Source organism: Cotesia typhae, unplaced genomic scaffold (genome assembly GCF_013202065.1).
Source record: "Cotesia typhae breed Kobodo isofemale line unplaced genomic scaffold, CoteBio_Ctyphae contig_30, whole genome shotgun sequence".
Lineage (NCBI taxonomy): Eukaryota > Metazoa > Arthropoda > Insecta > Hymenoptera > Braconidae > Cotesia > Cotesia typhae.
Genome location: NW_027423739.1, coordinates 507,444 through 527,765, shown reverse-complemented (window position 1 = coordinate 527,765; position 20,322 = coordinate 507,444). Strand labels below are relative to the sequence as shown.

Here is a 20,322-nt window from a genome sequence, read left to right as displayed (position 1 = left end):
TGTATTACCGACATATATTCCCCATTGTGTTACATATTTAATACATAAGTATATACGTATTTCTCATAAGATTAATTTTTATGTGAAATGAGTCAATCAAGTGGCCTAAATCATAGTCAATAATTATTAATTGAGTATCATCGGAGATTATCTGATAAAATATCTAAAAATGTTTTATAAAAATTAAAAATTGTTATTCAAAAGATTTAATAACAATTAAAATTATGTTTTTAAAATTTTTCTACCTGTTACTATTTGCATTAAATGGAACTTAAAAATTATGATTTTGTGAGAGTAAAAGTAAATACAATAATAAACCATCCAAGTAATTTAACGACAGATGGAATAAAAACAGTCAATGTCAATGACCGGACTGAAATCATTTACTTTAGTTAACAAGCAATAAAAGACTTAATGATATAACCAGACCATATAGTGTGGGTTGCTTTCTCAATTTACACATATATTTGTTCGTATCTTGTTGAATGTTGTAAAAATTTTGTAGGGTATATTTTTCAAAGTCAGAAAACGAAATAATTTTTTTGCTCGACGGGCAGAAAGCGTCAACTTTCGGCCCGCTGCGCTAAACGAAGTTGCCACTTTCTGCCTTCGTCGAGCAAAAAAATAGCATACACTCCTCGGGAAGTAAGTAAGAAAGCCTCAGATCACATGTTTGTTGACCTCGGCTTCGCCTCGGCCAACAATTACATGTGATCTGAGACATTTCTTACTTTACTTCCCTCGGTGTGTAATATACTATATTACAATATTGTATTATCTAACTAAACTACATAGATTTTTTGGATTTAGAGCAAATTTCGCAATTAGCCTCATAATATCACAATTAAAAAATCGAAAAAAATCTTAGAATTTTTAGTAAGTTTAACTTTAATTTTAAATATTTTTCAACAGAATACAATTATTAAAAAATTACTAATGACCTTTGATATAGAGATTTTAATTATTTTAAAGAACATCCCTGGAACTTCCCGCTATGTACGAGCTCATAAAGTTCAAGAAATTTTATCTATTCCGGTTTTGAGCTTTTTGAGCTCAAAATCACAACTTTCTTACTTATTTTCCGAACTCTCCGAGCTCGAAAAACTAGTGGCTGTTGAAAACAAACTTTTTTTGAAATTTTGAATTTTGATATTTTCTAACAGATCAATCGTTTTTATAAGGTTTGTAACATACGACATAGTTTCTCCAAACATACATGAATTGATTTTCATCAACGGCATCTCTCGAACCAATTAACCGATTTTGACGTTCTTGACGGCAATCAATGTGGTTTTTTAAGGTCTAATAATTATTTTTTTACATCGAAAACGATTCAAAAAGAAATATCGGAGTTATGCGAAAGAAACACCTGTTCCCAAATTTTTCGTCAACGTTCTGTCTCGAACTAATCAACCGATTTTCACGTTCTTGGCAGCGATCAACGTCGTTTTTTTGAGCTCTAATAATTATTTTGTTGCATCAAAAACAATCCGAAAAGAACTGTCAGAGTTGTGTAAAAAAAAAAAAAAAGAGCGTGTGTACAGAGTACACATGTTAGAAGTGAAACTTCTTTGGCAAACTCAATTTATAATTCATTAATTAATAGTTAATAGATATCAAAGACAGGTACATAAAGGATTTATGTATATATAGTATGGAAAGAATTTAACTGATATATAGTATTGAAAGGATTAAATGAGAAAAATTTACACTATTTATGTCACATATTCTTTCAATTTATTTCTTCAATATGTACAACATCATCTGATGATATTTGTAATGATATGGTTGTCACTAAAGCCTTAGATGGTAACTAAAATATGAAACATAAGTTCTTGTTTCAATATTTTCTAAATATCGTGTAAAAATGGCATCTATTGTGGTTCCGTATTTAGTTGTCGACATGTTAGGATTATTATTTAATTGCAGACTAAATTTTTCATATAAAAAGTTAATTAATGGTGTCGAATATTAAAATATCTGAATAAAAACGTTAATAAAACAGTATAAACAAACACGAGGTTATAAAATACATAATAATAATAACATTTAAGAGCAGTGTACCTACAATCTAAAATACAACGCATGTGCACATGAAAATAACATTTCTATAGTGTAAAAGTATAGAATTCCTTTATATTTTTATCTTTTTCTCTCCGACTACGTACATATATGCGTCTTTTAATGTGACGCTCATATTATGATTATTGTGACGCTCATATTATTATTATTGTGACGCGACCTTGAAATTTTACCCTCAACGCGCGCAAAGAAGTTTCACTTCAAAAAAACTTTTTTCCAAATTTTTCGTTTATCTAAAAATTTCTCTCGAGTAAATGAACTGATTTTGATGTTCTTGTAGCCGATCGACGTGGTTTTTCACGGTTAAGATCTAATTAGTTTTTAGAATTGATCGGTACAGCCACTTGAAAGTTATTTCAAAAAAACATTTTTTAAAAAATTTTGTATTTGCGCAAGCCCTTTCGAACGACGCTAACCGCGATCGAATCGGCCAAGCCGTTAAATAGTTGGAAAATTCAAAAGTGCACGCCTCATAATCTCATTCATTACAATAAAATTGAGATTATTTGTAAATATTTCATTTGAATTCGCGCTCTCGTAATAGATAGCGCTCTAACAGGTAGCGTTACTTGCTGGATGCACTAGGTGCATCACAATATATATAGACATACCACAGTGCTAAAAAAAAAAAACAGAAGATATTTAATTTATTAAATAATAACTAAACTACATCAAATTATACCGTGAAAAGTAATAGGCTTCTATTCCTCAAAATACTGAAGCCTATAAAAAAAAACCAACTCGATAAGTGAAGTATTTCACTCGTTACCATGACCACAAGATACGAGATCCGCACGTACAGCCACACGGACGTCCAAGACAGAAGTTTTTTAAACAGTTTTTTAACTAAGTTAAATAACAAAAATATCATGAATGTTAAAAATAAGGTTTTTTCTTGATATGTGTGTGTATATATTATTTTACAAGTGCAATATGTGATAAATAGAGACATTTTAAGTTTGAAAAATCAGTTGTTTTGCGTGAAGTGACAACAGTACCCACCTCAACGCTTCGCTTATGAGGCGCGCAAAAGTTATGAGAGGGTTACACACACACACACACACACACACACACACACACACACACACACACACACACGTGCGCGCGCGCGCGTAGCGGGAAGCTAAAAAATTTCCTAAGGTCAATTGAATGGAAAGTGGAAAATCGCGTAAGTCACCTTTTAATATAAAAATTAAAAGCCGCAACTTTCTCAAAATTACTTTTTCAACATCGTGAATGATGTTTTCAGAGCATTCTTGAATATAATAGCCAAAGTTTTTGATAGATCCTTACAGGCATACGCGAATCATTAATGTTTACACATGATCGTTAGGGTGTCCGTTATTTCCTAAGTTGATTTTTTTTTTCGCTGCCGCCCCCTGGATTTTTAGTTCTTGACCTAAAAAAAAAAATATCTGACATAAATAAGCTCTTAATTACCAAATTAAAACGTGCCCAAGTCGTGTTACACATCCCATTTAAATAACATGGGAATTTGGAACTTTTTGGAATTAATTTTTTTCCTTCGAAAAAAAATGCCACTTCGACTATGATCGATGTATATTCAGATAGGAAATTAAATGCTTTACAAAAAAGTTCTTTTATAATTTTTCGATAAAATTAATCCTTTAAAAGTTATTTATGGTTTAAGTTGTGTTTATGGTTATTATCACAGTTTTTCAATCTTGCTATGAAGTCTCATGTGTTATAGTCAGTTATTTCATCTATACATGTTCCAAAAATTTTATTATAACAATAAAAAATCTTAATTTCCAAAATATAGCTTCTAAATACTTTAAATTTCGTATCAATCTCTTATTTCTCATGAAGAGAATATCCACAAATAGATTACATTATTCACATTCTCTAAATACAGTTCTTACGCATTTAAAATTTGATAGAATTTCAAGAGAAACAGACAATTTACTGGAATGGCCTCCAAAGTCAACGGATTTACATAGTTTTATTTCTTAATACATTTTCTTAAAAAAATTGTCTCTTTGACAGAGGCAAAAAATTCATAGCAAGGTCTCCAAAATTTAACATTACATTCACAGATTCGGTAGAATCCGGCGCCAAGTTCCGTTCAAAAATTCCGTTGTAAACGGAGCGCCAGACTACCGACTGAGTTTACTGTAAACAGAATGGTATTTCGAGGTTGCAAAATTTTATTTAATTATATGGTACTCCTTTTTCCAAAATGATATATCATAAAAGTAAGTCATACTCTATTTTACTGATATTAATTAATTATAATCAATTATAACATTTAATTCACTTAAAATTATTAAATTTTATCAGCACAAACTATAGTAAGCCCAGAAATTTCGATCCTGACTTTTTCTTCATGGAGAAAAGGAGAAAAGTCACCGCCACAGACTAGATAAAATAAAAATGTGTAGTAATCTTACTATAGATACGCAACTACACTGAAAAAAGTTAATTCACAGCTTGCATCTACAACCACCAGAGTGCACTGGAATTATTTCTACATAAACTGTAGATTCAACGGGATAGCACACTGAAGTCAGAACCCCAAATTTTTTTCTTTTAATTTTTGATTTTTTTTTCTATCACGTTTTCAGCTTTTTGTTTGTTCTTTATTATTCACTCTCAACATTTGATCGTTCTCACTTTATTTATTTTAAAAAAAATTTATTAATAATGTACCTTTAAGTTAGCCCCCCTGTCGCATTTTTTAATATTTTGGTAGCAATTTGGGTCATCAAGCCTCCATTTTTGATTGTTCATGTATATTTAACATTTGTTCCTACTTCACATTTTTTATTTGTTGTTTAATTAACATTTTTAATTAGCTTTATGTATGCATTCTAAATATTTGCACTGCGCATGCGTCAACTTTACGTATATAGACTTTTAGCGCGGTCTTTTGAAAATTATAGTGACAAGCACATCTCATGTGTAAAAATTAAAAAATTTACGAGTGTAATTTTTTAGGAATTACTATTTAATTAATTCAAATAATTAAAAAAATTGTTAGACGTCAGCCAATATCAATGTCATTAAGTAAATAAATAAATAACTAATAAATATTCATTTCATTCTAAATTTTTAAAAATATCGAGAGAATTGTTAATCAATGCATGTACATTTTTTTTTATTTTAATCAATTCTATTTTCATGAATACTACGAACTATTAAAAAAAAAAAAAAAAAAAAAAAATCCATAACAATTAACAAAAAATTTCAATACTTTATTAAAATAAAACTTATTAGAAAATTATTAAAAACTACACGTTGCCCTTTTGTCCTGTGACCTCTATAATTGAAATTACAAGAAAAATACACTTACTCTAATCACTGTGCTACTATGAGAGAAACAGAATTTTAATTTTTTTGTGAGAATTTGATTTTCAAAATTAACGAACAAATAACCTTTTATATGATAATAGCTTTACGTGCATTAATTAATTTATTTACATATTTATAATTTTGCGCGGGAAAAGTTCAATTTTAAAATTAAGAATGTATTAAGAGGCGAGCAAAAAATTACACTTAACAAAAAGATATGAAATCCGAACAAAAACAGTTTCACTGTTAAAAATTGCGCCAAGTCCACGTTCATAAAACTCATCTCAATAACATCTGCACTTTGCAAAAAAAATAAGACTCGTTACAATAATTTTCATTCTATACAAAAAAATACCAAGAAACCGTCATAATGTTGAAAAAATTGAAAAAAATTTGTTGAAAATTTAAAAATTAAGAAAAAATTTTTTTATCGTACTTGGCGCGCGTCATTGAGTACCCCAAATTTTTTCGGACAAATTTCAACCCGAGAAAAAACGATTTCGCTTGAATTTATGTAATGTAAATATGTATAATTATATAATATAGGATTTCATCCATTGTTATGTTTATAGATTCACATCATTGAAGTATACTCAACGAATTAAAAACACTGCTTACTGGATTAATATCAGTTTCAGTGAAAAAATCCGTTTCGAAAATTTTTTTCAGATTTTTAGTGAAAATAACTGTGAATATGGTAGTCTGGTGAAGATATCTGAAATAACACAAAATTTTTTAATTCAATTTTTTTCAGTTCCGTCATTAAGCTTTCATGAAGAAACTTGATCGTGCTTCATTTAATTGTAATTAACACATTTTGATTGGCAATCACACCGCATTTTCTCAATTTAGTCGGCCATACGTTTTATTTTTTAATCAACTCAATTTTCGCAGTGATTCCACGACAGAGTCAACGTATGCAGGCGTATTCACTTGTAAGCAAATTGCATAACCGAACAGGAGAGGGAGTTTTATTGAAATCATAAACGATGTGCGGAGAATTTAAAAATTTCAAATAAAATACGTATGCCATGTTGATTTTACCTAACTTTTGTTAAACGTATCATAAAATAATATTTCATTAATTACATTTATGCATTTTATAGGTTGACTTACTTATAAATGTTGAAACATTAAAAGGATGTTCATGTATCCTGAAAAATTTGGGGTACTCAATGACGCGCGCCAAGTACGATAAAAAAATTTTTTCTTAATTTTTAAATTTTCAACAAATTTTTTTTAATTTTTTCAACATTATGACGGTTTCTTGGTATTTTTTTGTATTTAACTTTTTTTTGTATAGAATGAAAATTATTGTAACGAGTCTTATTTTTTTTGCAAAGTGCAGATGTTATTGAGATGAGTTTTATGAACGTGGACTTGGCGCAATTTTTAACAGTGAAACTGTTTTTGTTCGGATGTAGCTATTCAGTCAACGGACTAAAAATTTTACATACATTTTATTTTTGCTGATCACATATAACCGATGAATTGTTCTTATTACCAGACGGGATCGCGGGAATGTAACAGATTAAAATGAATGTATTTCCTAAACACTTGAGGTATCAAAAAGGAATTTGACTGCTCATTTTAAGAAAATTCGTAAAAAACGTGTACGAATAATTTTCTAAAAAAAATTAATCTTACGGAGGAAATTTCAATTAACGGCTAAATTCGTTGCACTTTAAGCTAAGCAGGTTTCAGCTTTACTTACGAAACCTGCAATTACTTTGACTGAAACTTTCAATGCTTATTTTAATTTTTTTTCTTTGTATCAATTATTCATTTTTTGGAAGAAAGCCACGGGAATGTTGTAATGTTTGCATATTGAAAGTTATAATGAATATTAGCTAGAATAATCACATGGATAAAAGCTACAGGCCGATTCGATCGAATTTGGAATCTGTGCAAGTCAGAACAATACGCCTATTAAATTTCAAGTTTAGATCTAAAAATACAATTTTATGAAATGCCCAGCGGAGCGGGCGGGTAACAGCTAGTTTAATCATATGTAGTCATCACATACTACAATCATATACTACAATCAAATAAAAGATAAAATATGAGTAACCTTGCATGATCATTAATGACTATTCATGCGGTCAGACTCAATCATGTATGTTTACGAGTGATAAGATAGTTTACCTGCGTTGTCGACTTTCTTATTATTTCTTCATAAATATTTCTAAATTTAATATTAGTCTGAGGTTGTCCTGTAGTGATTCAATTATTATATGAATAGAAAAATTATTTCACCAAGCAAAAAAAGCATGAAATAGCATCCAATAATTCAGAGTACAGTTCCAACAAAAGTAAACCAACAAAAACTCTCTTACATGTCATTCTAACTATAGAAAACTATGAAGAAATAAATTTTTTGAATGCACGGTAGACGTTTTGTATCTCCTTAAGTTGGTAACTAGATCTTACAGTATATTCCACAAGCAGCGATAATTTTAAAGATAAGCTGTGTAGACGAAATAAGATATTAATTTGATCAAGACGGGAAGTCACACCGGATTTATTCACATATGATTTGATGAAAATATTAGAAAACAAAAATTTATCATTACTAAGTAGATTAAAATAAGTTATTAAATACGATTAAAATCAGGGGTCTTTTTCATGAAATAAAATGAAGATAAAATACTTCGAATTCACATTAAATTTTGATTCAGTTCAAGATTTTATATGCGTTACGGGTAAAGTATTCCGATCTCCACAAGCTGAAACTTGATGATAAATTTGTTTTTGATAATATCATTTTATTAACATTAGATTTTAAATCATAAAAGTGACAAGATAGCTACTCAAGAATACAACTATCATTTGCTTTTAATTAATAAATCAACTTGAGAATAAGAGATTACTTTACTATCGGTTTATGAGCACAGCAGTTCATTGCAAATTTATTATCAGTGTACACAATACGAACGTTTTTGTCACTGTGTAAAAAAAACAGTATTGAAATTTTTGTGTTCGATATTTGCCATTTTGGTGGGTTAATTCAACAAAAATGGTTTAGTGTGATTTGACTAATTTATTTGATATCACAAAAATATGTTACTTAGTACAAAAGTTACACATTTCGAATGCAACTTCCAAATTAACATAAACTTTTACTCAAAGAGACTATTAAGTTAATCAGAAGTACAAATGGTACTTTTTCATTGACTACTTTGTTAAAAATGAAAAATTGATCAAGTTATACTTTTTATATCTGATACAGTAGAATAGTATCGTCTGCTACTTATTTTACAAATTTTTCGTTAAAACATTAATGAATTTCTGAAGTGGTTTAGAAAAAAAAATTAGGAAAACGGTTGATCCTGAAGGCCATCCCTGCATCTTCCCGTTACTTTCGTAATTAAGTGCTCAAAATTGCGCTTAATACGTTTTTGAACTCGAAGAGTTCAAAAATATAATTTTCATGTAGTTTTGAGCTCTCCGAGTTCAATTAACCGTTAACAAATTATTTTTAAATATAATTTATTTGAGGCTGAAAAATATATAGAACTCTCAAAACTGCTGAAAAAATCTTTTCCATGCGACTAAATAATGACAAATTTAATGCTGATAAATATTGTGAATTATTTAAAAATGCTTATTTCTCCCCAACAAAAATATTGAAAAAAAAAATGTTAACAAGTAAGTTTATTTATCACTCTCTTATAGAAACATAAATTTATTCTATTAGTGAAACTGTAGTTTTGGGAAGTTACTGACACCCGAGGCTGGGCCCAGGTCTAGCTCGAGACTTGGTCCAGTGGTCCGATATTTCCAAATTGAGCCTTGGGAAGTTACTATTGGACCAAATATAAATTCGGAACTAGCTTGGTGCTTTAATTGAATCATAGAAAAAATTATTTTGATGATAAAAAAAATTAATTTTTTATTAAGAAAATCTAACGCTAAAAAATGCTTCTATGGTTCGTTATTTATAGTCACATTATCTTATATAACAGTAAGAACATTTCTTTAAAAAAATTATTAAATGAAATTGTAATAAGTAGTTACTTTTCTATAAATGAAAAATTACAATTTCTTAATTTAGATGCACTCAACTACAATCATTTATTAGTTTTTGGTAGTAGAAAATTTAATTACTTCGTTGAAATCGAATGAATTAAAAAAAATACATTTCATAACTTTATTCTGTCAATAATTTATACTATCTGAAGTATACAAAATTTTAAGCAGTTTGTAATTTTAATTTCAATTATGGAGCATCATGTAATAAAGTAAGACGACTGACTGATGTTTAAGTAACTAAAATTAATCTATTGATGTTACTACCACGTGCAGCGAAGTCAGTACAGTACGAGACTTTCACGCCTGCTAACCAGGTTCGATTTCCATCGTGAGCAAAGATTTTTTCAAGGTAATCTGGAGTAATCACGAGCTACGATAACGTAAAGCTGATAATAAACCGACGACTGCAATTAAAATTAAATCAAATTTTTTAATGACATTCGCATTTTTTTTAATCCTAGCAAATTAGTTCCCCAAGACTTGGTCTGAGCCCTGGGTCATTAGTTTCCCAAGACTCAGCCCAAGCCTTGTATTTTGATTCCTCTAGGCTTGGCCCAAGCCTTGTTTTTTGGTTTCCCAAGGCTTGGGACATGGTTATCATCCAAGGCTTGGCCCAATGGTTACCCAAGGCTCAACCCAAGCATTAGCAGCATTACATTAAGCATCAAATTGTAGATTTCGAATGATTTTTTTTGTAAATGAATTATAAATTAATCAATTTTGAAATTTATATTTCAATTTCTAACATATTTTTCTTAGATAATTTTCAGATTCCAAGTTCTATGTATAATATTTACATATATGTATACATATATGTATACATACTCAGAAAAAAAAATTGACATGAAGCAAAATAATTAACGAGAAAAATCACGATAGTCTTGGCTTAAGGAAAATGTTTTTGGAAAAAAGAAAATTTTATTTTCTTTCAATAATAGATTTTTCCTGTTTATGAATATGGGTTAAGAAAAAGTAGTTTCCCTATTATACTAAAGTTAGCCGACGTTTCTAATTTTAAACTTCCCGCTAAGAAAATTAAAAATTCTTAAGATGATGCGCGCGCGCGCGTGTGTGTGTGTGTGTGTGTGTGTGTGTGTGTGTGTGTGTGTGTGTGTGAACCTCTTATAACTTGTAAAGAACTAGGCCGATTTGATCGCAGTTAGCACTACTCGAAAGGACATCATCAAAAATAGATTTTTAACACAATTTGGATCGATTTGGACCAGAAGAATTTAAAAAATCACAAAAAAACGACGAAAAAAATTTTTTTCAATTGTTTTTTTCTGGAATAGTTTTTAAACGGCTTTATCGATCGATTCCAAAAACTAATCAGCTCTTAAAAACGAAAAACCGCACCTTGATTACTGCCGGGCTGATTAAAATCGGTTGATTTGTTTGTGAGTTGTCGTTGACGAAAAAAATGATTTTTTTCGAATTATTCTGAAATTTTCGGTCTGATCAATTTGTGTTTAAAAGTAAATCATAGAATTCTTGAAGAGCTTAAAATAACACATAAATTATATTTTTGAGTTCGAAGAGCTCAAAAATGTCATAAGTGCAAGTACTTAGGAATGAAATTAACAGGAAGTTGCAGGGATGGCCTTTAGGGTTAACCGTTTTCCTAACTTTTTTTCATTTATTAAATTAAAATTAAAAAATGTTTTTAAAAATTGCACTTACAGTTTTTTATAAACGAAAATTCTTTCTTACTTGTTTTTACTAATTTTTTCAATAGAAAAAACTATAAAAATTTTTAGATGTCGGTTAACTTAATTTTCACAGTTTTACTTCGTTAAGGTTGATGATTTATCTAATGATATCATTACAATTTTAAGAAATTAGACATATCACGTGCACTTTGGACTCCTTTATTGCTCTTGAAATCCTACATCGACCTCTGTTTATTTAACCATAACTAATTACAGACTTAATAAACAGATAACGGAAATTACGTGAATGCTCGTCTTAACTTTTTAGAAAAGGACATTCATGTTTTTAGAAAAGAACATGTAGCTTACACAAACGGATGTTGAGATATTTACATAAGTGAAAAATGATATCTACAAAAATATTTTCTGGTCAAATATAATACAAGCAGATGTATTCGTATCTGGTCTGATATGCCCACATACAGTTTTTGATATAACCTCATATGGGATGTAGGATTGTTCACATATTACGTCACAAAAAATATCAACTTTTCAGGGCCTCTCCTTTTACTTTGCCACGCTTTTTTCCATCTTCTTATATTGTCATGTTTAGTATGCCCTCTTCCCTTTCTCTATCTCCGTGACTTAATATGTGAACGGCCTCTGTGTCCGTATATGATTTTTTTCAATATGGCTTAATGTATTCTGATATGAACGTACACGGTGAGAATTTTGTGGTAATATTTACCATCTATCATTTTTAATAATTACAATCCTCGCTGATCATTTAACTATTACGGACTTTTATGTTATTAGTTAAAATATTCGATGATAATTATTAAAATTGACGATGGTAATGATTACCACCACAATTTTAATGATTAATCATAGAGATAGTAATGGTTATCATCACGATTATAAAATTTATCATGACGTTATTAATGGTTACCATCATATATTTAAAAAAATTGACAATATTTTATTACGACAATAAATAATATAAAACTATTTATTATCCTATTATATAGTATTATACTATATATAGTATATTATATATATATATATATATATATATATATATATATATATATATATATATATATATATATATATATATATATTTAAATTTATAATCATCTTACGGTTAGGGATGTTGTTAAACATATTTCAGCAGAACTATTATCAGTATTACTGACGTGAATCAGTTCTTGCTGCAAACTAGTGAAAACAAATAAGTTTGATCGCTCCAATTCCAAATTATATGAATCATTATCTACTATATAAAAATAAGTCGGGTTTTCCTTCCTGACTCTATAACTCCAGAACGCACGAACCGATTTTCACGGTTTTGCATTCGTGAGAAAGGTCTCGGGCTCCGTGAGGTTTATAGCAAAGAAAATTCAGGAAAAATTTCAACAGAAAATATATATACATATACATATACATATAGGAGACTTTCTATAGATATAGTCACTCATCACAATATTTCTGGAACTATAAGACCTATAGACTTGAAATTTGGCAGGAATATTCTTTTCGCCGAGTAGAGGTCAGCTAAGAACGGATTTTACAAAATTCCACCCACAAGGGGGGTTGCGGGGGCGTTAACAATGAAAAATTCCCGTTTTTAAACTATAGCTCCTATCGACTCCTAATTTAGTAGTAATCTTTTGTAAGAGATGTAGAAATACTATATAAACAAATTTTACGATTTGCGAAGGTGGATGTTAACATTAAAAATTTTTAATTTCCAAGCTATGGCTCCTATAGACTCCAAATCCTCATTTCAAATTTTTTTCTTCCTGTCAATTGTTATTCATTTTTGAAAAAAAGCCACGCAAACATCATAATGATTGCACATTGTAAGTTACAATGAATATTAGTTGGAATAATTACATGGATAAAAAGTATATGCGAATTTGATGAAATTTGGAATTTGTGAAAATCAAAACAATACTCCAATTAAATTTCAAGTTTAGACCTAAAAATACAATTCTGTAAAATGCCCAGCGAAGCGGGCGGGTAATAGCTAGTTGTCTATAATAATAATCTGTAAAAGAAAAAGTAAAATAAATGAGATACTCATAGAATTAATATACATGAATCTACATTTCTAAAAATTAAATTGAAATGAAAAAATTATTACGGAGATATTGTCAAGAGATGACAGATTATTTTTTTCTAGCTCTTCAACATTCATTTTCAATCTAACCGCACTTCTTGTTTACAATATGTCAACCAATAATTAATATTTTTCAATATTAAAAATTTGTACTTTCAATGCAAGATTATAATATATCATCTATTGATAATAATAGCTATCATATATTTCGTTCTATCCACGATGGTAACTATTACTATCTTAATTAGAAATATTATTATTTATCATTGTAAATATTATAATTATAATGGTATTAATTACTATCATGTAGAAACTGTGAATTTGATCATAATTTGATGATAATCATTAGCATAAATTTCTGAGCGTGTATATACTTTGATATTTTTATGTATATTTTGTAAAAAAATTTCTTAATTAAGCCTAACAAAAACAGATATAATAATTGTTGGTCTTACATGTCTGTCAGGCCATATCAGGTAATTTAAAAACAATTATCCATGGGTATATATCTAAATTTCATTAGATTAAATATAAAAATATACATTTTTCAGTCATCATTATTATCATTTGATATGATTGTATTAGTTATATTAGGCTACATCAGATTATAACATAAAATCATATATGTCAGGATGTGTTAGGCTAGATCAAATCATACTGAGATAGCACATGCTAGTATATTACAACATTTCTGTCCGCATTAGGCTTGATGAAAAATTTTCTTAATGGAAAAATCTAACTGCCTATATTTTAAAACAAATAATATTTAATTTGTCAGTTTTAATAGAAACCGAACAAAAAGTAATCAGTGTATAATTATTAAATATACTCAATATAAGAACAATTAAAAATTAATCACTCATATGTCCTTGAAAACTAGAAAAAAGATTGAGGTAAAAAAAAATAACTTTATAAATAAATCAGTTTCATAGTCTGTTGACATATATATATAAAAAAAAAAAACATAATTTTGGACATAAATCAACAAAGATTAGAAGATTAATGAAAGTATACTACAGAAATATCAATGTCAATAATAGTTACTATATTCAAATAATTTTATGTAATGAAAAATTGCACCAAACAAATTAAATACAGCTATACTTGTAGCTAAATAGTTACCTTTGAACTTATGTACCGGATAGACACGCATTTGAATCTCCGCAAGTACAGATAGACTTTTTGCAAAGATCTTCTGGCGCGGATGCCAGAAATTATACTCACGAGAAATTTATTCAAAAATAATAAATCTCTCAAGTGTAGGATAATCAAAATGTAAATTATTAGAAAAAACTTTTGTCTGTGATTACAGTTTTCATAATATAGCTGCTATGATATGCGTATATCATATATTATAATTTTGTGTGGAATCGAGCCAAAGAGGTATGTCGACTTAATCTAGTAAAATGCCAAACCAGTAAATGCATTTTTGGGATGGAACCACGATTGCGTATTCTTTATCTTAGCGTAAAGATTGTCGCGGTGATGTGAAAGTTTATTATCATTTTTAATAAATGAATAATATCTATTTAAGTATAACATAACAGTATAACATATAAATATAGCTGTTCTTCACAAAAATTTTGAATTATTCATAGATGAGTAAAAACAAAATTTTGCAATGATAATTTTCATTTGTTGTGTACAAAATGAAAAAAATACTTGAATCACTTTTACTTTGGTTATTGAGAAGAAAAATAAACACAAAAAATGACCTTAAAAATTTGTTATATTGTAAAGAAAGAGAATATCTATACACATATTGGTAATAAAAATGCAGTAATTTATACTATGAAATAATAAACCTGCATACGTCATTATTTTATTACTGAAAATATGTATTTTTTTCCTATTGATAGTTATGCATTTATATATATATATATATATATATATATATATATATATATATATATATATATATATATATATAATCAATTAAGAGCTTGAAATTTTTATTTTATTGAAAATATTAATTTGCGGAGGTGTAAGTTTACCAATAGTGAATAAAAAATTAAACTTATAATAAAACACGATATCTTATTTTATTTGGTATTTATTAAAAATTGAATATATATAAGTACATGATTAATGTAATCAACTCGTATTCTTGATAATTAACTTTAACTTGCATAACAATCCGCAAAAGTAAAAAAAAGTTTAATTTAAGATAAAAGAATTATATTCTATGCCACTAACTGTTGATATCATTGATAATATTCTTAAAAAATTTCTTTTTATAATTTTATCAATTCTCTCATTTATCGTTGATGAATCATGACATAATCTAAATAAATAATAAATAATTGAAATAGACACAGACGACCTAAATTATTATGTATAAAATAGTTAAAAAACGGAGTAGTGATTTTTGTTTATCAATTGTATTTTAATAATACTTATTGGTAGTAATGGAGGTTATTTATAATTATTTACTTAATTTAGTGTTTGTTAAATAAAATTATGTTCAACTTAAATGATTCAAATTTTGACAATCATCTTTCTATTGACGTACTGAGAATATTTAACAAGTCAAATAATAAAAAAAGACTTACTAGTGGGATTGAGTCAGTGTGTCGATCGAAGATCTTAACCACACAACGCGAGCGGCGTCAAATGCAACGGATAAAAGTTGTCTGAACTTTTAAAAATTCATTTTGTAGCTCACACGACACTCAATTTTGAATGTATGCTTTCATACGCTATATTTCCATTATTTAAAACACAAATTTTTACTTTAAACTATGTCAATTGAATTTATTTCAACGACAGCAGCACACTGATTTAGAAACTAAACGTCGACGGTTGATTTCGACTGTAACAACAAACTTCATAACACTATGAGAGTTTTACGTGTATTCACCGCTTGATCCAATGACGGCAAAATACGAACCAGGAGGTGAAGTAAAAGGAGATTAGTTGAGGCAGATGGCAGCGCGGAAATTAACGACTGATCACGAATATTACCGAGTACTTCCGAGAATCCATAGTTTGCACCGTTGCTTTTAATAAAATATTTATTTTTTTCATTCATTCATACAGTAAAGATAATAAAATCGTTAACATACTTAGAAAACAGATAAATCTGAATAAAAATTGACTCTATTAAGTCCGTGATGTCATCTACACTTTTTAATTTTATATTTTCAAGTTTTTATGAGTTATAAAAAAGTTATTTGCTCATACATTTTATTTTACAGAAGAATTCCAGATAATATTTTTAGCAAATCAACTTAATATGCAGATTAAAGAATATCTTTGTTCAAATTTTTTCTCAGGTGCTAATAGATTTCTTCACGGATAAAAAAATTTTATAATAAATATAACCACATTTAAAATTACAACATAAAGAAAAATAAAATTACAATTCGTAAAAACATCTGTGGTTGATAAAAATTCAATTTTCTTTTAATTATTACAATTCAGATCATTATTTTTATTAATTATGATATTAGTTCTGAAAGGAACATATTATACATATACCACATATTATATATATATATATATATATATATATATATATATATATATATATATATATATATATATATATATATATATATATACTTCGACATAGAAAAATGTTTTTCAGTAAAATCTAAAATTGCTCCTGTTACGCTATATTTATGATGACAATTTAGAATTGAAAGGAAATCCCATTTGGTAGTTGAAATAGAAACGGATTTCTCAGTGATACCTACCCGGAAATGAATGATTCTTATAAGGTACGAAATTGGGATTTCCAAGTAATATCTTTATTTACTATTAATAGTAAAATTTTTGTTTTGAATTTTGAATTTTTAATTTATATCTACAAAGAAAATTAGAATGCCTGCATGCGACCTCAAAATAACTAAAAATTAATGACCAACATTCAAACAACCCTTTTCATGTTTTTATTTTTTGTCCATTTTCTGGAACTACTTATCCTATTTTGGTGAAATTTTAACTTTTAAATAAAGAGGTTTTTAAAATTGTGCATACTTTACATCTAGAAAATTGAAAAAATTCCTGTTTAAAGATTAAAAAACCTTAAAAAAAAAAAGGTAAATTTTTAATTGTTGTTTTAGTTAAATACCCAGCTAACATCTACATATATATTTATGTATCTTTGCGAATTTATATGTCTATATCTATTTATAAGTGTGTAACACATGCAGTAGAACTCCTGTAAATTCGGAACTACGGAACTGAGAATCCTCAGAATTAGAATTTACGGGAGCCTACATTAGTGAGCGAGTAAAATTAGACAAAAATATCTTTCTCTCTTTCTTTCTAGAAGTCGAGTATGTAGTTCGAGTTTATAAGAATTCTACTGTACCTACATCTTTAAGATTGATATTATATATATTAATACTCGGAGCATGATGAACTAAGCCAAAATTTATATAATAATAAATAATACTTTGTCATTTGCTTCTATTTTATTTCCATAATTACTAAAGTGATCTGTACAAATATTATAATAGTTAATGATTTTGACACTAAATTCGTGATTTCTTGAATAAACTTTCTTAAAAAAATTTTTATTGAACATCATTAGTGACGTTATATTAGCATTTTTTGTCTAACTTTGTTATTTACCCATCAGACTCATTTATGGCACGCCGTTTTACTTTTTAAACTCATAAAAAAAAAAGTTGTAATAATTTATCAAAAAGACAAATTCCATAATAACTATAACAATTTTATTACGTATATTTTGCCCAAGATATTATAGCATCGTATTTTTTTACTTTATTAAAATTTATCCGTTAGTAAAATATTCACAAACTATGCATACATATTGAAAATTGTGTGCATTTTTACTCTTTAACATATAATGAGTTACTTCATCAGAAATGAAATAGTTATTTTGATTTAGGTGTAATAAATACGTGGAGATAGTATTTGATTAAAATGCACAATTTCTAATTGACGAATATTGATGCTGCATCAATTTTTTTTTTTGAAGTTATACTTCTTTAGGCGCGTTATGAAAAATTGATGAGAGTGAAATTTTACGATGCGCGCGCACCCGTGACACAAAATTAACAGAAATGAAGTTGCCCACTAAATCGCTCATTAAGTTGAGGAAAAAATGCTACCAACAAAACAGAAATAGAACCTCTATTAGTGGCGCATGTTGGCACGCACGCCGCTTGTGTTCACTGTGTATTTATATTTATATTATTTATCCACATGCTTTGAGTTTCTACATTTAAAACACGTGTTATAATCAGAAGTGATTTGAATTAAATATTTAAATCAATACTAATTAATATTAGAAAATATTTGTGAAAAAACTGGGCTCATCAACCTTCCTAAGTGCTCCAATACAATTTAGATTAACTCTATCTGTATGTATTATTTAGTAATATAAATGACAAAATTATTATTTAATATAATTCATACTAAATATTATTAAATTATTAACGTTAAATATTTATTATTAATTATTTAATATTTAAAAAAAAAAATAAATAAATTTAATAAAACATTAAGTGAAAAATTTGTGATAAAAAATTAAAATTGAACATCAAATTTAAATATTAATTTCTAATATTTATTATTAAATTGAGTGAATAATATAATAAAATAATTAATAATTAATAATAATAAACATAATTTAAAAACAACATTCGAATAATAATAGAATTTATGTTACACTTAATGTAAGAGAATAATAATAAATATTTATTTATTTAATTTTTCAAATGTAAACTGAACTTTATTGACTATAATAACTCCTTTTCCAGTCTTGGATTATTTTATTGTAATTAATTATTTGCATACAATCAAAAACTATTTTTTTTTAAATGTTAAAAGTATTAAAAAACTATTAAAATTATTATGCCAAAGAAGTATAACTTCTTACACGTGTACATAAGTACACGCACCCTTTTTTTTTTTTTTTTTTTTATAGGAAGTGAAATAATATAATGATTTAATTCTCTCGAGTATCGTCTAAAAATAGCTAAATATTTCAACGATATAAAGAATTAATGGCTTTTCAATAATGTTCATAATGCTAATTCCTTAAATTTTAACTGATCCTAAAGAATTATAACTTAGGTACTGTTGAAAAAAATTTTCCTGGAAGTTCGAAATAATTTAGGTTTACAGATTTTAAGAAATCTCAAAAATAAAATTTTCAAAAAAATAATTTTTAAATTAATAGACCGATTGCTCCTAAAATCTAATCAGCTCATGAGGGAGATCAGTGTGGACAGAACGTGCTCTTTTCTTACCCCCACTTTGTAGGACACTCTCGTCTGACTACATTGAAAGCGGTACAAAGTGGGGGTAAAAAAATCGCACGATCTGGCCACACTGAGGGAGATAGCCACTGTGGAAAAAGGCCGAAAAAATAAGTAATTTTCGAAAATTTAGTTGACCGGGAAAATATTATGTTTGAAATTTTTCAAAAATTATTAAATTGATCATCGTACATTAGTCAGAAAATTATTGGAATAGTTTTCTGTTGGACCTCAAAATGTCGAAATTTTATTTTTTTATTTAATAACTTTATTTTATTTTTTATTTAATAATATTATTTGATGGAGACTGAATTTTCGAACGTCGAACTGAAAATTATAACTTGAAAATTTTCAATTCTCATATCAATAAATAGAGAAAAAATAAAACTGATTTTAAAATATACTTGAACAGCGATATTTCTTCAAAGAACGCTTTAATTTTCAGCTCGTTTGTGTTTTATTGAAATACAAAAATCATATTATTTGAAAAATTCTATCCTTCAACAAGTTATTTAATTTAAGTAGTATGTATTAACATAAGTAATTATAAAACAATTAATTATAAAATATCAAAAGATTATTATAACGGCTTATTGGATGAAAATTGGTATTCAAAATTACCACTTAATCTATCAACAATGACATCTGAAACATTTACAAGTAATAACATGGGAAACTTTGTTTTAGACTTTAATTTTTATGTAATATTTATTACATTTTTCGTAAAATTTAGTATGACTAATCTTTAAATTTTAATTTCAAGACTTTCATGCATTTTTATGTGGGTGAGGATTTTTATATTTTGGGGATATAATATGTATAGTGGTGCTCTCCTTGAAAGATAAAGGTACTAATTCTCTAGACATATACCTATAACCAATGAGTGCTG

The 20,322-nt window shown here is 27.6% G+C and overlaps 2 protein-coding genes across 2 annotated transcripts in view; one reads left to right on the top strand and one right to left on the bottom strand.

Annotated features, from left to right (window-relative positions):
• The window catches only part of LOC141526008 (uncharacterized), a 51,157-nt gene extending 35,009 nt beyond the window's left edge, over positions 1 to 16,148 (bottom strand). The window contains 1 exon segment of the mRNA XM_074240718.1: positions 15,750 to 16,148. The gene's annotated coding sequence lies outside the window, so the exon portion shown is untranslated.
• Positions 14,331 to 20,322, top strand: part of LOC141526016 (zinc finger matrin-type protein 5) — a 56,728-nt gene continuing 50,736 nt past the window's right edge. The window contains exon 1 of the mRNA XM_074240739.1: positions 14,331 to 14,580. The gene's annotated coding sequence lies outside the window, so the exon portion shown is untranslated. The remainder of the gene's footprint in view (positions 14,581 to 20,322) is intronic.